The 22,093-nt window shown below is 40.0% G+C and overlaps 1 long non-coding RNA gene across 1 annotated transcript; it reads right to left on the minus strand.

The window, feature by feature from the left end:
• Positions 1-762: 762 nt before the first annotated feature.
• LOC121947317 (uncharacterized) lies at positions 763-21,973 on the minus strand. The gene is made up of 5 exons (XR_006106071.2): positions 21,835-21,973; positions 21,591-21,677; positions 18,185-18,315; positions 1,530-1,606; positions 763-849 (listed from the first exon to the last, which is right to left on the minus strand). It is a non-coding gene; the product is annotated as an uncharacterized LOC121947317 (long non-coding RNA).
• Positions 21,974-22,093: the final 120 nt, after the last annotated feature.

Raw genomic sequence — 22,093 nt, forward strand, 5'->3', positions numbered from 1 at the left:
AGGAGTGAGATTAAAACTTCTTCTATTAGTGAAGCTTTTCTTTAAGCCATTGAGCTCTTACCAGAAAAGGTTCTTAATTGTTAGTGTTATTGTGCACTAGTGTACGGTATGTTTTAAATGTGCTAACTAGCTAACTAGAGTCTTAATTCGTCTGGTGGGTCTTCGGTTTCCAATTTTAAATGACAATTACAGACCACCTCTACCTGCAGATATGGAGAGTTATTTCTAATGCAGAACATGTGTGCTGGTTTGCCATCTGTTGTCATCTTTGGGGTTCATTTAGGTGCAACTCTTTGGTCAAGACACAGGTGGTGTGAGGTGTCTTGACACAGTGTCATCACCAGTTCCTTGATGCCACTGTGTCGAGATCTTTACAGAGCCGTGCGTATAACAGAAAAAGTCTGAGCCCTGTAATTCTAAGGTAGCAAAATCACTGTAACAAAGTTCTATTTTATTTGATTACGTTTTAGATTCATGAGCAGCTGAGCTGGCACCATGCTGGAAGTACTGTGACACGTACTGAGACTTGCTGATGATTTCAAGACAAAGCGATGTGATCTCACACTATATTGGTATATTTCTCTTCAGGCTACTTCGGTAGGTGAAAGCCAATTCATCTGCACTTCTTGTCGCACGGCCCTCTCTTTGCCAAGAAAAGAAATCCTTCACATTCTGCTCACCATCTCAATATCGTCACTCTCTCCTTCCCTCGTCCTCTGTCCTATATTCTTTTCTCTCTCACCCCCCTTCACCTCTTCTACCCCTGCCGTCTTTCATTTAAATATTTCATCCAGTTGTCTTGCGGCTTCTACAGCTTGCCAAGTGTCATCCAGATCCCAGGGCCCGACACTAAAATGGAGCACGGAAGTCATTTTTAGAGGCGTGTGTGTGAGAAAGAGAGAGAGACAGAAAGAGAAAAGGAAAAAAGGGTGGGATGAGGAGAAGCAGCTCGGCTGGGGTCTGAGACATCGGGTGGTGATAAGAAGTGAAAAGGTGGAGAAGACATGGGAGTGATAACTAATGTACTTCCTGTGTACTTCCTCTTCTGACCTGTCAACCCCTCACGCTGCCAACAACCCCCCCACACCACTCCTTCAGCCTAAAAGATATAACTGATGTGTGATATATTGTGTGTGTGTGTGTGTGTGTGTGTGAGTGAGTGAGTATGTGTGAATCTCAGGTGACGTGTGATGTAAAGGAGTCGGTCTGTGCGTGAATGCGAAGATGTACATTTATGTTTCTGTCAGAGAAAGTGATGGCTGATGCGTAGGCGTGTGTGTGTGTGTGTGTGGTTGTGTGAGTGTGTGGGTGTGTGTGTGACTACCTGATGGCTGATGTGAAAGTGGAATAGTAAGGGATGGCATGGACAGATGAAAGAACAAGGGAGGACAGATGAGTGAAACTTCTACTTAGCAAAGAGTGATGTGTTTTCTCTATTTAACAGATGTATGTTTCTTTGCACGCCAGTGTGTGTTTTGTGTGTGTTTTGTGTGTGTGTGTGTGTGTGTGCGCATAACGTTCGCTCTTACCCAGGTGTATTGTTGGTTCCGGTTGTGGTCAAAATGCACTGGGTTATAACAAAAGATCTCGCAATATCCACGCCAACCTGCAAAACAAAGCACAGGAAGCAGAGAGAGCGAGAGATGAGATTTTGACCACGTAGCACCAATCTGAGACGCCCTATTGTCCTCGCCATAACACCGACTCATGTTGTAGTTTAGATCGTAGCTGTGAAAACATAACGACAAACATGGTTTGGCTTTTAACACATTTCTGCCTGCGTTGTCAGGTAGCTCAGCTTCCCCCGCAGACATGCACCGCCTGCCGCTACAGCACCGTACGCTGTGGTACGATACGTTAGGAGTGGTAGAATCACACCGACTGTACATCATTATTATTTCTGCACAGAGGATCGGCTCGTCCCAAATATAAATGAAAGTCATGCTTTTGTCGCTACAGCATAGTTTGACGGGGTGAGCTTACTGAGTTTTCATACATAGAGAAAAGAGAGAGAATTTTCACAGTTATAATAAAATGTCCACCTGGTCACAGTTAGTAATAAAGTACCTATTAACATGAAAAGTATTACTAGTGTAAAATATCATGGTATGCATGTCACGTGCTTAAGTCCGTTATACATAAGACTCGACTTATTGCACTTACAAGACCACTTATCAGAGCCAGTACATAATTGGTGCAATGAATCAAAACAGAAAAAAAAAGTTCTTCACTTTTCTTTTTATATTAATAGCAAGAATTCTGCAAAATAGAGTTTCTTTTTTTTATCTATATTTTATTTGCCATGCCAGGAATGCACCTGCCATTTCACCTTGTTCCGCAAACCTCAGCTTTGTTGTTTATTCAATTCAATAGTGTGTCTTTATGTTGTTGTATTTCAATTTCAAGTTATCAACATGGCAAAGTATAGCTGGTGTCATCCGACAAACTATGAAGCTTCTGCAGCTTTCTTGTTCAACATGTTGAAATCTGTCTTTAGTTTTAGGGGAGGAAGACATTTCTATGATGATCCCTCTAATTTAGGCTTTAATACCTGGAATAACATTTTGTGCTGCACTATTATGAATTTCACAAATATATATTAATTTTATTTTAGTTATATATATAAAATCATATTACAGGATACAAATAATTGCACTTTCTTGAGGTCATTTGATTGTTTGTTTGTTTTGCTTATTTTTAGGTAATTTTCATTCATTTTCACTGTTCACCAGTGTCTTTCTTTTTGCAACTTTTTGACTACTTCTTGTTAATTTGCTTGTTGACTTCTGCCCATAAATTTGACCAAAAAAAAGTCGAGGTAATTTGCTGAGGTATCAAAGGGCTAAAGGATACACTGATTCATCCAAGTGGGGATTTACATATTCAATGAACTGCTGGTTGGCCAACAGTTTTGATAGTCTGGTATTGTTCTTGCCAAATAAACATTTTTATTTTATAAACATTTCAATATATTTAATTAAAAATGGTTAAAATGATTAAAAAAATCACCATTAATGTAAGATAGAGAATTTGGGGTCGTTGTGATTAGGACAGTAACAATTCAATAAAATGACTTCATCAAGAAAGCCCCTGCCAAACATAAATTGAATGTTTTTATCACTTAAATCTTCAGGGAGAAATGGTAAGTTCTGCCCCATGAGAACTGCAACACATCTAGAGTTTCTGGAACAAATATTGGAATATGGAATATGTTGTGTGATTTTAAGCAATATCATTACCTTGCTTAACTCCTTCACAAAGAACCCTGTCCTCTGGAGCTCTTTGGATTTGGGGCCATCCAGTTCACAGAAGTATCATATTTGGCAGCTGTAGCAGGACGGCTCATTGTCTGAACTGTCCATATTGTTATAATTCAGTATAATGTGTGGCGTACAGTCCCAGGATTTATATCCAGTAATTGACTTGAGTATTTGGAAAATCCTTCAAATTGTCCTGCTCGACACCAGATGAAGGACATAAATTTGTAGGTGCAGTGCAGCTTGTGTAATTTGAAAATGTATCTTTTTTTTCTTTTAAATGAGACAGAGACATGTGAATTCATAAGACTCAACTTTGGCATTTTTTTTTTTTTTCAGGAAAAAAGAATAATAGATTGTGTCACATGGACCTGTACCTCTACTGTAAAACTTTCAAACCCAAAGTTGGCCTTTGGTTTAGTTCCGCCGATCCTCCGCCGACACTCACTATTTTTTTCCCAACCTATTCCCAACCTAAGGGTCAGGACCAATGTGAAGTCATGATTACTGGAAAAAAAAAGGGAAATGAGAAAACAAAAAAACTTCCTGCACTATTTTTTAGACTTTTCTTGCTTTTTCTTGAAAAACCACACATTCTTTTAACTCTGAAGGCTTCAAAAAAAAAACAAAAAACTTTTCAAATTAAACATTCTATTAAAGTAAAATTACTATTCGATAAAACTAAAAAGACATCATGAAGGTTTGCAAGTAGACCAAGTAGACCTTGCTTCGTAGTATGGGGTCACAAGTAAAATAGGCTAAGAACCATTGTACAAACCTAGATTCATTAAAGGCCTTTAATCCTTAAACGTTTGAGTGAATTGGATTCCTTGCGACCATGACCCTGTCATGGATCACCGTCATCACTCCTGTTCCCATTCTTTTATTCCATTATTTTACTTTAAAGCACAATCTGCTTACAGTCAAGATGGTCTATGCAAACCGTATGATTCTACATTTTAATGTTTTAAATATTTTCAGGCTCGCCTCATTTGACTTATACACACACACACACACACGTGCACTTGCACACACACATACACACACACACAATAACTTACCCTTGTGTTTCTGTGTGTATGACGCTTTCGTTCCGCTTGCCAGGCTGCTCACTGACCCCCCACATGTGTGTTTGACCTTTCAACTGCATGCTTCCCCCTCAGGAGAAAGGCCCTGCTCTATGATGCACCTTTGTACACCCAAACAGACACACACACGCACGCACGCACACACACACACACACACACACACACACACACACACATAAAACTGATCCATCCTTCGAGTGTGTCTGGATTTAGCCATGCAAGGCAGTCAGGCTTGTGGTCATCCACGGTAACAGATAAAAGGATATATCACTTCCTCAATTCCTAAAACCACAAGTGTGGGCTCTGGGACGCGCACACACACACACACACACACACACACACACACACACACACACAAGCACGCCAGGCACTGAGCTCCTGAGTCCCCTGCTTAGCACTTGATCCTCTCCCTGGGAGGCTGACACTTCAGAGGGAAAGCCTTCACAAACTCCTTTGGTCTACACACACACACTTGCTCTCAGACCCTTCACAGAACATACAGTGAAAATCCAAAACCTCGGAGGCCTGTTCATGGTGATCTGCTGGTCAGCATCTGTTTACTGTCGAGGACGCTGCTTCCTATTTCCCTGACCATCAGTCATCGCTTGCACCAAATCCACATCTCAGCCTTTGAGGTGCGGCGGACACATCAAGAAAATGTCGCCAATAAACAATCATCTGTGTCACTAAATATCCTAAAGCTAGGAGTCTTTGCGCTCTGCAGAGGGGGAAAATCATTTGAGTATATTGACCTCCCCTTTGGACTTCCCCGAGGTGGGGCAGATTGTCCGGCAGAGAAGCGCTAATTCAGATAGGCGTAGAGCAAGCGTGGAGCAGACACGGACGTCAAGTCAGCTAGCATCTTTGCAGGGCCCTGGGGCACCTGACCACCAATTTGTAAAGGAGACGTTGTGGCCACAGCACCCTAGGGTACCCACATTTAACACAGTGTCCTATCTACTGTTTGTGCAGAGGCGTGCAGAAGCATATGGATGTTGGTTCAACCTGAGGTCAGGGAGAGTTTATGTTAGGAGGGGGGCCATGCACACACTTCGACCTCCACACAATTTAAGTGCAGGGATGACTAAAGCTTATTTTAAATGACAGACATTTCTGTGCAGGATAAGATGAATTTTATTACATACTGTAACTACTACAAAACCCTATTTCCTATTAAAAAGATAAATATGCATCTAATTTAATTTTGGGGTGATGGGTAAGAAATTTATGGGAATTCCAACGCGAGGTGTCTTCGTGAGGTATTGGGCCATCGTGAGCCTCCAGAACAGCTTCAGCACTGCTCATAGATTTTCAAAGTCTCTAGAACTCGACTGGAGGGATAAACAGCATTCTTCAAAGATATTGCTTCATTTTTGATGTTGATAGTAGAAAGCACTGTTTTACTGTTCGGTCAAAAATCTGCCATAGGTGACTGCAAAAGCCATAGCATATGGTTGAAATATTTTTCCTAGTCATCAGACTATTCAGTGTAGCAGTGGAAGCATCTGTTTTTGTTGTTTCTCCAATTTTTGTACAGTTTTTTATGCCACCATTGCGGGGATAAACAAGGCCGGATCAATTATACTTTGGGGTTATCCATATGTCCGTTGTCCATCCATCTATTGTCTTGAATGTAATATCTCAAGAATGCCATAAGGGAATGCAAAAACCTCCACTTGGACACAAGGATGAACCAATTATTATTATTATTATTATTATTATTATTATTATTACTATTTGACTGTCATAGATAAAGGTCAAGGTCACTATGACCATCTCTGTCTCAATCTTGTGAATACATACTCTCAAAAACACCTTGAGACACTTTTTTTTTTCAAATTTGGAACAGACATTCACTTGGATGAAAGGATGAAGTGTTTAGATTTTGGTGGTCATCGGTCAAAGGTCAAGGTCACTGGGACCTTGTTTGTCTCAGTCTTGTGAACGCAATATCACAAGAACACATTGAGGGAATTTTTTCAAATTTAAAAAAAGAATGAAGAAAATGTTTTGACTGGACTCAAGGATGAGCTGATCTGATTTTGGAGGTCCAAGATCAAGGTCACAGTGCATTTGTCTCATTGTTGTGAACGCAATATCTGAAGATTGCCTTGAGGGAATTTCCTTTAATTTGGTGGAAGCATTTAAGTGAACTCAAAAATGAACTGATTAGAATCCATTCGACTTCAAAAATGTGATGCCAAAGGAAAGAGCAGTTTGACTCCCAGGGAATTAACAATGAAAATATTCTGGATATAGTGTACACTTAGACCAACATAGATTCTTTTGGGGGTTTTTTTTAGGCTTAAATGTATTTTGCTGCTAACCCCTGCCCACATTAGTATGTAGGTTAGCTAATACAACTTCAATATTTGGACCTAAACCTCACAAGTCTAAAAAAGACACAGACCCAAACGTACATTCACACTCAGCTTTTCTTTCACTGAAACTGTTTTACAAATGTATGCAGAATCATACTTCCCTTGTGTCACATCAGGGCCTCTCATAAGTGAGACAGCATCAGCACTGTCACAGTGGACAAATGTCTGAACATTTACTCTCTTTCTGTTTCTCTCAGCGTCTCTCTACGACCATAAAATTCATCCGTCTCTCTTACCATTTAGCAGGTATCTTAAGCAGGGTAGGAGTGGATGGAGGAGGGGAGACTTTGGCGTAACAGCAGGGAGAATGTCACAGTAAGATAAACACCGGGTGCAGCTGAAGTGGCTTTGGGCTCAGCACGGGCTGACGTGACAAGAGTATCGGCCCGTGATTTGTATCCACTGAAGCTCTCAGTGTGGAGTGGCTCCCACACACTCGCTATACATCCTGAAATATACAGCGTTTGACTCCTAAGTGTTTCTGTAACCTAGTGCTGTATAGCCAGCAATATCGTAATATACTGGATCACAGTGAAGCTGTTAATGGTGCCACACTCAAAGGGGCTAGTATGAGGCGATGCTGTATCAATCAAAACCTCTCAAAAAGAATTTTTCTTTTATCGTTGTATTGTGACGTTGCAGACATTGCGATGTACTTCTTGATCCAGCTGTCCAACTGTAACTATTTGATGCAATAAAGATAAAATATGGCCTCAGGTCTTGGGTTGGGTTCTGGCCTCAAATTTGGCAACACCAGAGGTTCAGGCGGGTTGGATAATAAAGGACAACCTTGGATTATTAAAACTTGAATTTTACTTGTATTGCGTCTGACATTGTTTCCAATGATATTGTATTCAACGGAATATTCCCGAGATCTCAGAATGCAGCCACATTGTGTTTTGGAAGTAATGTGCTTTTTGTGTAGTTTTATGTTGTATTGCCTGTCTTGTGTCTTCTTCTTTGCATCACTTATATCATGTGCTATTGTGTGTATTATAGGTCTTGTGGGTGTCTTTTATTTTCTCCTCCTCTTGTACAACTTTGTATTATCATGTCATTGTGTTGTGTTTTTGTTCTGACCTGCCAAGGGACTGCAAATGCGGATTAGCTCTAAACTATAATCTGGTACAGTGCATCAAATGATAACATTTATTTTTTTTAACTGTACATGGTCCCTTTTAAATAAAATTAATAAATAAATAATACTGTGATGTCAACAAAGTCACTTGGCGGGATGACACAGCACATGGTTTAAACAACCCAAGCACATGGCAACCAACATCGGAACGTCAAATAATGCATATGATGCCACATAGTTAGGATTAGGGAGGAAGGCACATTAAAAGGTGTAGAAAAAAATCACTTCTGGTGCCCTCATGCTGCTTATATTACATTGTTGCCGGGAGTACTTCAACCTGACACTGTTTTGAGGTGTTTCTTGCAAATTCAACCTGTTTTATCTGGCCACAATCTCAGTCGATGCCATCCAGGGGCATATCATGCAGGCATGAAAGGTGCCTTTTGGCATTGGGAAGTGCGCCAAAAGCACTCATTCGTATGGTTACTCATTCTTATGTAATACGGAGCAGGTGGACCTAAAAGCAGGAAAAACTTGAAAAGGTCACGCTTCAGTTCAAAGGAACAGCAACTGAACACCACACAACCAAATCAAGGAACTAACAAATACTGAACTGAAGGCTAGGACTTATATACAAACGGGACTGACGTAGGGATGAAGTTCAGGTGGAGAAAAAGGGCAGAGAAGCTTAAGTGAGGGGAATAGGGTGATGAGGCAGAGGAACAGGCAGAGAGCTGATTGGCTGGAAGTAACTGAGGAGCAGGAAGGACTAACGAGGCGGATGCAGAGCAGGTGTGCAGCTGGGTCATTGAGGGACAGGCAGCACGGGAACACAGGAGGAGAAAACACAATAAACTGAAACCCCCAAACCAAAAAACAAACAAACAAACAAACAAACAAACAAAAACCCACAGTATTCTCAATAGTAATCTGACCAAGTGAAAACAAAGACAAACTTACTAATAAAGGCAAATTAATAGAATTGTATGCACCAGACCAGTCTCCCCAAAAGTCTGAAGAAATCAGGACACAGACTATGACAAATATATATACAAGTATTTGGAAGCAACCCAATAAGCAGAATAAATGTTGGTATTGTATTTTTCAGCAAACCATGCATTTGTTACGTATATACATTTTATACATGGTGGATATGTTGAAACCTTACTTTTCTACATTGTCATTTTCAATTTCATCTTGTGACAACACTGTGGTTACTGTGTGGTTAGGTTTTTGCACAAATATAACCTGGCTGGGGTTAGGAAATCATGTTCTGGCTTAAAATACACATTTTTTTGGTTAAAACATGGCTGTACATTTCCAAAACCTCAAATTAAAAATTCCCCGCTTTTATCACTACAAACTTGGCTGAAAATGTCTCAACCTGTCGTTTAAAAATATCCATTTTTGTTGTGACAATAATTCTGAAAATGTCCAAACTCTCCTTCCTTTTTTGCTAAAAACACAGCTGGAAATGTCCCAAACTCTCGTAAAAAAAAAAATACCCACTTCTGTTGCTACAAACATGCTGGAAATGTCCTGAACTCTACTGTTTTTCTTGCTACAAACGCAGCTGGAAATGACACAAAATCTTTTTTAAAAAAACCCACTACTGTGTATATTAATAGAGATGGAAATGTTTTGGCTTGTTGTTAAAATATATCAGCTTTTGTAGCAAAACCACGCCTGTAATGTCCCAAACTCTTGTTAAAAAATGATTGCTTTTGACGCTATAGACAAAGCTGGCAATGTCCTGAACTCTCATTAAAATAACTGCTTTTGTCATTACAAACACGTCTGCCAATGCCTCTTGTTAAAAAAAAACTACACTAAATCTACATTAATAAATAGCATTAAAGGTAAGAAGAAAAATATGTAACTTTAATTTTGGGGATAAGCTGTCCTTTTAGCCTGTTTCCTTTGTCAATATGAATATGTATTATAATTTTAAAGCATTCGGTCATCATCTCAGAATGGATGTTCCCTTTGGAAGCTCTTTAAATGTTTCAAAAAATATAGTGCTGAACAATCTTACAATGACATCTTTGAATGACTCAAAAAAAGATCCATTTGCACAGTTGTGCCTTTTTAAAAGCTCTTTTTATCTCAAAGAGGCATTGGTATGAGCCAAAAGATGTATCTTTGTGTTTTCAAAGGATCTTTTGTAAAATATGGTTTAATATGTAAAAATACAATGACACAAATATGCGTGAGATTATTACAGCTAACCTTTTTGAAGGACTTAATATATCCCTCTGGCTTTTTAATACAGATTCATTATATGATGAATCTTTGCCATTACTGTTATTACTGTTATTTTGCTATTTTTAGTGGCCTAGTGACTGCAAACTGCAATTAGTCTGATCCCCAGATTTAACCTCACATCAGTGGGTGTACTTTATAAAGCACCCAGTATTAAAAAACTGGTATCAGCAAGCCTGTAATTGCCTTGGTGGACAAGGGTCATGCCTTCTCCAATATATGAAATATGGAAATCTGATCCCCCGAATAACTGTAATGACCAGACACATCATCAAATCCCCCAAAAGCTGAGAGAAAGCTATTTGTTCGTCTGAATAATAAGAGTTAAAACACTGGCTGCGTAGCTTTGACTGAGCTCTTCCTGCCTTCATGTTGTGTACGTGTCCTGTGCACACAGGTCAGGAGTGTGTGCCAACATTTTTTGTATCATCTGCTCACCCTGCACATACCTCTAATGCACAAGTTGACCACTCGCATGTCTTAGCAAGGAAAACACAATCTGCTTGATCTGCACCATCTCTGATACACATGTGAGATATGAACCACATCTGGACTGGTGTTTTTCAGTGTAACTGGCTGTAAGATGATAAAGTTTCACTCAGTCACTGTATATTAAAAAATGGGTCTGTAACTGATTTGTCGCTAAACTGTGAACGGCCCAGGTTATGTTGGGTGGCAGCCCTGAAGCATGCCCCAGGGCACACACTGTCTGTGGTGCATGGTGCTAATCGCCCATATACTTTGTTCTGTGTTTTATTGAACTTTGACATGTAGCTGCTGATTTAAGAGAAAAACACAGCATTCCGCCACTTTTACAAAACAAGCTCTTACGCAGTATTTGTTCCAGGTGTGTGCACATTTGGATACAAACACGAGCCCGACTGGCCAGTACGACTTCCAGATAGTGTCAGACTGTTGGGAAAAATGTTTATAAAAATTCTAAACTTTTTTAACTGCTTAAAATGTCCTAAATAATAAAATGAATGCGCAAAAGAATCTTAGCAATGCATAAACTGAAATTTATAGGTTAGGAATTAAAAAAAAAAACCACTACCTTTATCACAAGGGAATTTAGATATGAAATACTGCTACAGTGTCAATGTAATATCTGCAGGCAGGAGTTGCACCACATGTACTTTTTTCACTTATTTTTGATATGTTTTTAAAGACACAGATGTCTAATAATTTCCCTTCCTTTGATGCATTTCCTTTTGCATTGTCCCATTTGCACTTTTCATTTGCTTGTAATGAAGCTTTCTGCTTCTCTCTACTGTCCTCTTTCTTCCTCAAAGTGATGTGTGTGTCTAAACGAGGAGGGAGGGATGGCTGGGAGAAGCTTCAGCATCCTCACGTTGAACATAATTAATAAAAGCAGCCTGTTCCAATTTAAGAGGCTGATTAATGCAACAGATAGATCACAGCGTGGAGTGGACCATCTCTCTATCTCTCTGGTCATGACAACACAGAGACAGAGTTTGGCATTACTAGGTTATGGCAGAATATACTTATAATAAATCTTTGTAGATAGATTATTTTTTTCTATAACCAAGTCTTGCAATTGGAATTACAAATATTTGTCTATGCCGACGATACACCCATTTACCACTATGCCGAAGCTTGTAAAAGCCAATGAAGAAACTCAAACTAATATAGATTTTATATATGACTTGCCATCAAATAATCAAAAACTGTATCCTGTTTTGCTTTGGGGTTTTTTGTTTTTTGTTAAAGTGAAAACTTCCAGCCAGGCCATTTTTCATTATGCAATGTTTCAATCTAACAGAGAGCTTCGTCTGGCATTTTTAAATCATCATCACAAAGCAGAACAAGCGATGTAAAGACAAAAAACGCATTCATCTCTCAGGTTTGTTTGTTTTTTTAAGATAATGTTATATATATTCAATGTTACTTTTGGTGTGTTGTTTTCAGAATAATCCTCATATAGTATTGCATGTTTTTTTTTTGTTTGATTCTTTCGTTCTTTCTTCTCGTGGAGACATGTTCTTTCCCCCCATGTGGAAGAGTCAGACAGTGCCAGTCAGCTTTGCTTTGACTGGCCCAATCTGACTGTTTCGACCTCAGAATGGATTAACTCTCAATCAAGTCGATCACCATCACTAGAGAAATGTTTTAACATTTCTTGTTCTGCTTTGTGATGATGATTTGAAAATGCCTGATGAAGGTCTCTGTTCAAAACATTGCAGAATTCAAAATCACAGGGAGCTTTTAATACAGTGTGAAGATCTCCTGTCTGATTATATTGATTGATTGATTGATTGATTACTTAATTTGATTTACCAGCACCTGTTAAAGTTTTTTGGGTGTGGGTGCCCTCAAGCTTGCTTGTAATTCTGACAGAACCACATTCATCACTGCAGCTCACATGTATGAACTTGGTTTATCAACTAAGACTGGTTTTGTGATATATGTTTTTGTTTTAATAACATTGGTTCTTATCCAACTTAGAAACATCTGGGTGTATTTGGCTTACTCTATTTCACTGCTGTTTTCTTTCCTTAAAATATAACAATTCTTTTAAATATTATTACCATGAAAACAATTAACTGATCCTCTAATGTATAAAGCCCAAATTTAGGCCATTCCTCTGTGCCATAGAGAGGGTGCAAAGGTTAGTAGAATGGATCGAAAAGTAATCAGAGCTGACACATTGTTGATTTGGGTATTTTTCCTGAGATTTGTAAAATAAAAGAATAATTCCAGCTTTAACCTTCAGTCTTGAAGCAGACTACTATTTAATCCTCTGTAATGTTTGAAAAAGTGATTTTCATTTTATTGATAGTACAGTAAAACTTAAATTTGACACTTTGATGTTACAACACACTTTTGCAAGCTTTTTTTTCTACTTCTCACTTCCACAGTACGAATATCTTTCTTTGCGGCATCTCTTTGTTTGCATCCTCCCTTTCCGTTCTTTCATGATGCTGCATTTTTAGATCGTCCGCAGTTTAGCACACATTTAAAAGCCGAATAGACACAAAGAAAAGAGCTCACCTCCATATACTACTGCAAGTGTAACTAATATTATCCTAACTGCTGCTACTGCACAGCAAATAACAGGAAAAACAACTGTTAGATATGATACAGTGCTATGTCGGGATTCTTGAGTGCTTCTCGTAAGAGTCGTGCAAATCTTAGAAAAAATAGCGATCCTTGTGTTCTTGTGACATAGAGCTTCAAATAAGTTAGATAAAGAAAAACAGGTAACTGGCCTTTTTTTATGTAATGAGGAAAGCCCCAAGGCTCTCCAAGGAGCCCTGGTGGTCCCTGAACCTGACTTTGAGAAACCACTATTTTCAAGCAGTGTAACCAATGAAGTACAGTAATGGAGTGTAGTGGCCTGAAGTGTAGCTATGAAGTCTTCCCTAATGACTCTAGCACATGTGTGTCTGGCTTTCAGCCCTCTCATTAACGTCACTGGACACTGTATACTCTGTGGCTCCGTGTGTGTGTGTGTGTGTGTGTGTGTGTGTGACGCTGCTGTTTGCCAATTTAGAAAGGCTTAGAGTGCTCCAGTGATCTCATCTCCTCTTAAGTTTGCTCACCCTGTGGCTGGTTTGTGTGTGTGTGTGTGTGTGTGTTTGTCTGTGTGTGTTTAAGTGAACACACACCTACACAACTGTGTTTGTGTACTACATGTAAAGGAGTATACAGTACTTCATGCACAGGTGAAGGATGTCTTTCATTCCCAGCAACTGGTAGGATGGAGTGTGTGTCACCTGCTTTTATAGAAATTAGCTTCCTTTTTCTACATTTTTCACTGAGAACTAAATGTTTAGTAAATGTTTCTATATGTTTTTTATCTTTATTTTTTTTTTGTTGCTGTTTTTTCAGTTACAGATGTTGCAGCTCTGGTTTATGAATAAGCGAGACCTGTGTGTGTGTGTGTGTGTGTGTGTGTGTGTGTGTGTGTGTGTGTGTGTGTGTGTGTGTGTGTGTGTGTGTGGTAAACAGGGTGGTTTGCTCTGTGGAAGAAGGAATTTCCCCCAGCAGTCCCCATCAGTAATAGTGCCTGTAATGAGCTGCAGCTGTCAGCGTGGTTTCCGCGCACACATGCACGTAAAACACACACATGTACACAGCGAGGAGGAAGCAGTGACTCACTCAGCAGCGCGCCGTCACACTGTATGCTGATAAACAGTGTAACTCATCAGACTTGCATCAGACATGAGACACAAACATTTCCGAAGAAATACCTACTTCTAAAAATACCCGAGCCTGTGAATTTACTTTACAGTTTATGACTATTGTATAACCAAAAACACACTGTTTGGGCTTCTCACTTACGATTCAGTGGAATAAAAAATTCAAGTTCTTCTCCTGCGTTTTTTTTTTTTTTTGCTATATCTTGGCATATGTTTAGTATATGCCAAAACACTATTTTTTTGAGTTATTAAAAATCAGTTCCTGTTATCTTGTCTCTGCCCTGTTTAAAATGCATTTTTCACTGCATTCAGGGACGTATATCAATCCATCCAATCAAATCGCACTATGAGACAACTTTTGGCCTCATTAGCAAGATAGTTGTAGAAGCTAGAGGATATCAGCAAAAACGTGTCTGATTGCAGTCTAATTTCTCCCTCGCTCGCCCCCTCATGATCTGACAATGTGAATGAAGAAAGATAAAACAAAACAAAAAAGGAGCTTAGAAAAGATATGTAACATATTAACTTTGCTAATTTTATGATAATTGCTTAGAAACAAAATTTTGAAATGATGGCATATTTTCAAAGGCTCTGAAAATTACATTTTTTTTCTGGGTGGTTCTAAAATATGCAGAAAGTAAATAGATTTCCATATGCTTCATGTCCGCTATTGCAGTTCAGAGTACTTTTTATACAGCATCTTTCTTCCAGAAACCCAAATAATGCATGCATAGCCCACAAAACACAAAACATTTGGTATTACTTGGTGTAATAACAAAGCTTCATCCTCATTTCAGCACATTGTGAGCTTCATCAAATGTGCATTTTGTGTCAAAAGGAAGGGTTTCTACCATTTCAATAATTCCCAACATTTTCATATTTTCTTTTGCAATCTTGTTTGCAGGATTTTAATTAAATTATGACAATAACGCAAGCATTGCGGGGTGCTTTGATTTCATTATTATGACTGTTGTTGAGACCAGTCATGGACCAACATGTGTCTTTTCTTGTTTGTTGATTAATTTCTGATTTTATCGCATTTTAACCAGAAAATTAGCAGAAGTGGCAGTTTAAAATCAGGGGCGTAGCACAAAATTTTGGGCCCAATGCATAAGCATTCTCTGTTGGGCCCCCACCTACCCACCCCTTCCTCTCTTGATACATGCCTCTCAACCATTTTTTTTTTTTTCATTTTATAAACTCACTTTCCTTTTTTTCATTCATTTCTGTACTGGGACCCTAATTTCCCTCCCTTGGGATAAAATGTGTCAATGCATATGCAGTCATTCACTTGGCTCTAGCTGCATTTTGTGCAGGGGGCAGACTAAACCATTTTGCACCTTTAAAGGGTGACAGGGGCCTCAAGAAACTTCCACTGTTGTACAAAGTTCAGTCTTTCAACCGATTACTTGGGGGTGGTGCAACTTTCCTACTTTCTTCCGTTTTGCATGTCATTTTGCAGTACTGTTTGCAGGGTTTTAATTAAGTTAAGACAAAAATGCAAGCATTGCTGGGTGCTTTGATTGCTTTAGTTGAGACCAGTCATGGACCAACATGTGTCTTTTCTTATTTGTCAAATCATTCCTTTTTTACCATGTTTTACCCAGAATCATAGTAGATGTGCCAGTTTATAACAAGGGGTGTGGCATCAAATTTTGGGCTCCATGAACGTCCCGTGTGCCCCCCCCCTCTTTCCTTCCTCTCTTAAAGCATGTCTTTCTCACTTTTTTTTTTTTTTGAGCCCAAATTACCCTTACTCAGGAAGAAACATGAAAGTTGTTGCTCCAGCAGCACAAGCAGTCTGTGTTTAGAGATGAATCCTTGTGCAGGGGTAGACCAAATCATTTAATCACCTATACAGGGTGATATGGGCCTCAGACAGCTTCAAATATTTTTTTTTACACAATGCCAGTTTAAATGTAGTAATGGCACTAATAATTTTGCCATTAGCAAACAAAACCAAACTACGACGCCCCTGTTTGTAATATCACATTAACTGCCTTATTACAATTTTATCTTATTGGCAATAGTTACAATGGACATAAATCTATGGCTACTAATTCAGTCCATCTTAATGAAACATCAGTTAGGATTGCCCTCATTGGCCCTCCCTACAGACCTCTTGGCGCTGATCCACCAGACTCCCCAACAAGTCCATCTATTAATTTGACCATTTCCTCCAAAAAAACTAAAATCACAACCACGGAATATTGAGACAAATAATTAAAGCACCTCACATCAGCCCAGCTGAGCCACAGCTTTGTGTTTTGACTGGCCTGGCCCTCAGTGACCTCTGCCAATTTTTTATCTCATTTCACTCTAACTTTGTAGATCAGACTTTAATTTTGAAGCGCGGAGCACAGGACAGTGATGAATAGGCTACATCAAGGAGGGCTTAAATTACCCCTCTCCCTGGTGGCAACACTGACCGCAAGGAGAGGTATGTGTGCATGTGTGTGTGTGTGTGTACGTGTATGTGTGTGTGGTGACCTAGTAACAGCAGACAGAGAAAGAAAGAGGGCTGGTCAGCACTTGCCCTCTCAACCCTGCTAGCTCCGCAGCACACCCAACTAGGTGCGGGGGGGGCACTGGGGAGAGGGAGAGAAACAGAGAGAGAGAGAGAGAATGAGAGCATCCACTCAATCTTTTTGTTTCAGCTTCTCATGTCGATGTGTTGTCTTGTTTTTGCTTGGACTTTGGAACTTTTAAGGTTATTTGAGGAGAGTCTCACCCTGGCCTCCTTTCCTTTCTTTCTCCCTCCATGCAAAATAGGGTCTTTTTTTAGTGAACACCACCACCAAAACTGGAGAGTTTTGGAGGTCACTCAGATATCGACAAAGCCTTAACACTACATAATAAAACACTCGGTGTCAAATTGAAGTGGGAAAGGCAGAAGGGTTTGGCCAACAGCCACAGGCACGGCCTTAGGCTGAAAGGGAGAAAATCAAAAACGGTGACAAAAAGCAGATATTTTGGAGGGAGAGAATTTTTTTTATAAAACTAAAGTAGGAGTTAAAAGGATGCTTGTGGACTTCTCATTTCAGCCTGTCCACATTAATAAAGAGAATTATTTTTTCCCATTAACAATCTTGTCAGTACAGGAATTTATTTGAACTGGTATATATATAATTTTCTTTATGCTTAAGGAAACCCGTTTTCTAAAAATAAATAAAGTCCTAACAGAATTCATAGTGATAAGAACTTGTTTTGGCAATGTTTGGGGAGCTCCTTTATCAGCAATAATATTCATCAGTTTTGTTCCACTTTGTTGTTGTTAAGGACAGATAAAATGATTCAGGGGCTGTGCTATAGTTTAGGTTTTAGGGTATACTATTTCTTCTATATTTCCTGCGTGTTTTTTTTTCCAGCTGCTCTGCGGACTGTCCCTCCCCCTGGCTCTTTATCCAGTCTACTAGAAACCATTGTGCCGTGAAGCCGGTGCGCCATGCCGCCTCTCCACGCCAACATGATCATCGTAGAAGAAGCAGAAAAAGGAAGAGAGAGAGAAAAAAAGGAGTAAATCGCGGATGGTAGAGTGGTGGGGCTCAGAGATAAATCACAGTAGTTGTGCTCTAAACCTCCCCCTGTTTCTACTGAACCGAATGCATCTATTTGCGTTGTGAGGAGGGGGCGGATATTCACCAAAGCCTAATCTGGACTGTGACAAAGTCCCTGCAGCTAATAGAATATGGCATTGGAACTTTAAGAGTCGCATTAACTGGTGCTGTCTGTGAAAAGAGGTGTGTGAATGAGACCCTAAAAACATATTTTTTCTCATCCCTGTGATAATTTATTTGTTGCAGGTCACCAGAAAACATCTTATATCTGTGCGTCTGCGCGCGTTTATATCTGCACTTAGATGAGATGTATGCATGACTTCAATTAATTTTGACTTTATCTTAGCTGTTATTTGCAAAATAAAATAACAAAATGACAGGATCGAATTTGGACTCACCAAAGCGCAGCGTGAGTGCCAAAACCGCCATGCCGTGCGTCCGTGGAGAGGGGTTTGGAGCTCCGAGTTGTGCGTAAAGGCACCAGCGGCAGAAGGCAGAGGCGAGGTCCCGATTCCCTCTCTACAGACTCCTTTTACAACACACACACACACACACACACACACACACACACACACACACACACACACACACACACGGGATACTGAGGGAACATCGACATGAATTACTGACCTTTTGCGTAAAACAGAGGTTTCTCACACTAACACACACACACACACACATCGAATGGCTCCTGTGTAAAGCCTTTAAGACTATGTGTGTGCGCGCTGCTGGAATCAACAATATAATTGCTTATGATTAACGTAATCAGTTTTGTAATAATTTCACTCACGTTCTTGAACAGAGTCTTTGGCTTAAACACTCAAATATGAATCATCTACGCGGGTATTTCTATGCTCTCTGCCTCTATAGAGTCCGCGTCCTATAATTCCAGCAAAGTCTTTAATATGTCAGCGGAGATTTATTTCGCTGTATGATGCATATTGTTTTTAGGAGGGAAAAGTAAATTCATCTCATCAGTGAAAGTTGAAAGTCACAGATGTGAGCAAAGAAAGGGGAGAGAGTTCAATTAAATTCGTTTTAACATCAGTGAGAACATAAGGACGCACCAGGCACAAACACAGAGTTATATTTATACTACAGGCCCACTGGCAATAAATAACTATCTGAAATGTGAAAATATTTTGTATTGCAGTAGTTTTCTTGTGTGGCTCGAGAGGGACACTAATTTACTCAAGTAATTAATCAAAAAAATAAACTTTGCTTAGCAATTGACAAACGAAAAGAAAATCAAGAAACGCACCTCTGCGTCATGCGTAAAACCATCTTTGCGCCACAGACGCAAAGTTCTGTTCTCTTTCACAAAAGAAGTTTAAACAATTATGTACGCATGAGAGGTTGATTCAATGAGGTTCCCAGATACACAGTAAAGTGCCTAATCTGACCCAGAATGACACTGCAAGTCTCTTCAACAGCAAACTTCGATTCCAGACAGTTCCTCTACATCGATGGGTTCTGGTAACATCAACAATTTTTAGCTGTACCTGCTATGAAAGAATAAATAACTTTTGATGGGAAACGTTTTGTGTTTGATTAGAGCTTACGCGCCGTGCAGCTTTTTAAATCCATTTTTTCAAAATAGTTAGGTGTTCTGGAAAGTTTTATGTAAACATTTTAATCTTGTGAATAATATGGATGAACCGTGATTCTCTCTCTCTCTCTCTCTCTCTCTCTCTCACACACACACACACACACACACACACACTCACGCGCGCGCGCACACGCTGTACGCCACTGACTTCATGATCTTTCCTACAAAATTGATAAAATAATTAGAGGTTATAACGAATATTATCAGTCTTTCGTAAGAACAATAATTATTGAATAAAGTCCAAGAAAAATGTACTCGCTAAGAGATGACGAACTCGCAAAAACAAGGACGAAAAGAAAGAAAAAGAAAAGAAAGAAAAAGATGTTGTCAGATAATAAACCTATTTAACTATGACTCCCCACAAACGTCCCTTAATTCTGACCTCACGTTACCTTCAATTTAATATCCATACTATTGTTTCCACGAGTTACACTTGTACACGAGTCTCACCAGCACTCTGACTTCGTGATTTCATTTCACACATCGATGGCTGAAAGGATTAAAAGTCCTAAAACTCCGCAGATGCCACCGTGTGATATTTAACAGCCGGAATTTGCCAGCAGAGCGAAAGTTGAATGAAGTCCCCACAAACACATCCGGCACACAGGAACTGTTGAGTTTTCTTCTTCTTTTTTTTTTTTTTCCTACCTGAACCCAGTTCTCCACCACACTGGTGTAAATCTCTCGGTCCAGAGCGCAAATCAGATTCCATCTAACAGTTTAAATTGTATAAATTGTAGGATAATACGACGTTTAAGAGGATAAAGAATTAACTTGTGATATTAAATTTGAGTTTTGTATTCAAGTGTTTGGCAGCTATGTAAATCAACGCGCACCCCCTCTCTCTTTTCTCTTCTCTCTCTCTCTCTCTCTCTCTCAGACTCAGTCCTACAAGGTGTCTGAATGTCTGCAGCCCCGTTCACAATGTGCAAAGCACATTCAGGCGAGGATGATCAAATGACACTAGAGTTAAATTGTCAAAACACAGCAGAAATAACCAAATATCTCCCCAAATCTGCAGCACAATGTGAAAAGAGCAAAACATGTTAGGCCTGAGGAAATTTTATTTCATGAGAGTAATGAAAAATCCAAACGAGTTTGGGATAAGTTTGACGGATCATAGCTTTTTTGACATATTAAATGATACATATTTTAGCTCAACTGTTACTTTAACTTGATGCATATAAGTTGTAAAGGTTTTTTTTAATTTTTTTTCAGGTTTTTTAAAAACATCGTTGCATTTTGCTGCTGAACAAAAGACAAAATTCGCTTTTGCCCTGGCACCTTAGCAGGTAAACACCTCGGTTATTAAGTAAACATCCTTTATTTGCTTTTTTTTCTCTCATACATAATTATATCGTGAGCAAATTGAAGTTTTTCATTAAAGCGCAAAGCACGGAAAACCCCGCTGCATCTGGCAGAAATATTTAGAAATGTTTAATACAGAGGAAGCAAAAATATTTCTCTGTCTCAACACTGAGTAACCTGACACACGTTTTTTCTGTTGTAGATATTTAGGGAGAAGAATAAAATGCTGGAGCCGCGAGAAGAAAAAAAAAAATAACACTCGGACTTCTATTTGGGAAAGAAAATGTCAAACAAAAACGCAGCACGCTCGCTGACGGGCTTTTAAGAAAGTGGGCTGTGTCAATCAGACGGAGAGGAGAGCTCTCCATCGGCCGCGAGCGCGGGCGCGTTGTGTGTGTTTGCGCGTGTGAATGACTGTTATGTTTGAGTGTACGCTGTGGGGTGGGGGGGGGGGGGGTGTAGTATCGCAAGGAATGTGCGCACGGCAGCTGTGTGTGTGTGTGTGTGTGTGTGTGTGTGTGTGTGTGTGTGTGTGTGTGTGACACTGATGGATGCGCCAATGGAAAGACGGACAGATGCTTGGGCGGATCTAACGGCATGCAGTGGTGGAGCGGCGCACATAGTCGCGGCGAGATTAGGGCGAAAACATCCTCGATCGGCGGAGAGTCACCAATCACCAATCCTTCCAGCTACCCCGGTGAACGGAGAAGGAGCGGACGGACTCCCCGGTTTACCCGAGGAGAAAAGAGATCTGATTCCCTCGGCGGTTCCGACGAAGAAAGCTGTTTCTCCGGCTATTGATGAGCGCGAGAGACGAGGCGCAGCAGCACCACATCTGGCGCAGAGGAAGACAGGAGGTGAGAGACAGACAGCCCTTGGCAACTCACCCTCATTGCTCTCTCCCTTGTTCTTCAATCCCCTCTTCAATAATCCTTTGTTTTCACCGCCGTGAAGCCATCCACGCGGAGGATTGCCTGAAAAATAAAGGAGGATATTTTTTTTTTATCCACTTCAACTCAATCCCCAAAACTTTTATTCCTCACCGTGAGGTGAAACACTAAAAAAAGAAGAAGAAGCAACGACATCACCAGAAGAATAAGAATAACCCACAACTGAGGATTTTGATCTTACCTGTGAAGACAAAAAACTACTTTATCCCATTCAAATCAAAGGGACAGCGCTTGGTGAGGGGTTTTTGCGCCTCTCCGGTCACTTGAGGCGCAGGAAGGAGCGCAGTGTTGGGAGACACGTCTGATTCGCTGCGTGGCTGATTTAAATAGCTCCTATCAGGCCACGCAAAGAAAAAACGGGAGAAAAGTACCATCAGCGACCAATAAAGTGTTTTGGCAGAAGGCGCTCGAGCTCGGCTGATCCGTGCGCTCCAGCCAGC

The sequence above is a fragment of the Plectropomus leopardus genome, chromosome 1, assembly GCF_026936395.1.
Source record: "Plectropomus leopardus strain MGB_pleo_1.0 chromosome 1, ASM2693639v1, whole genome shotgun sequence".
Classification (NCBI taxonomy): domain Eukaryota; kingdom Metazoa; phylum Chordata; class Actinopteri; order Perciformes; family Serranidae; genus Plectropomus; species Plectropomus leopardus.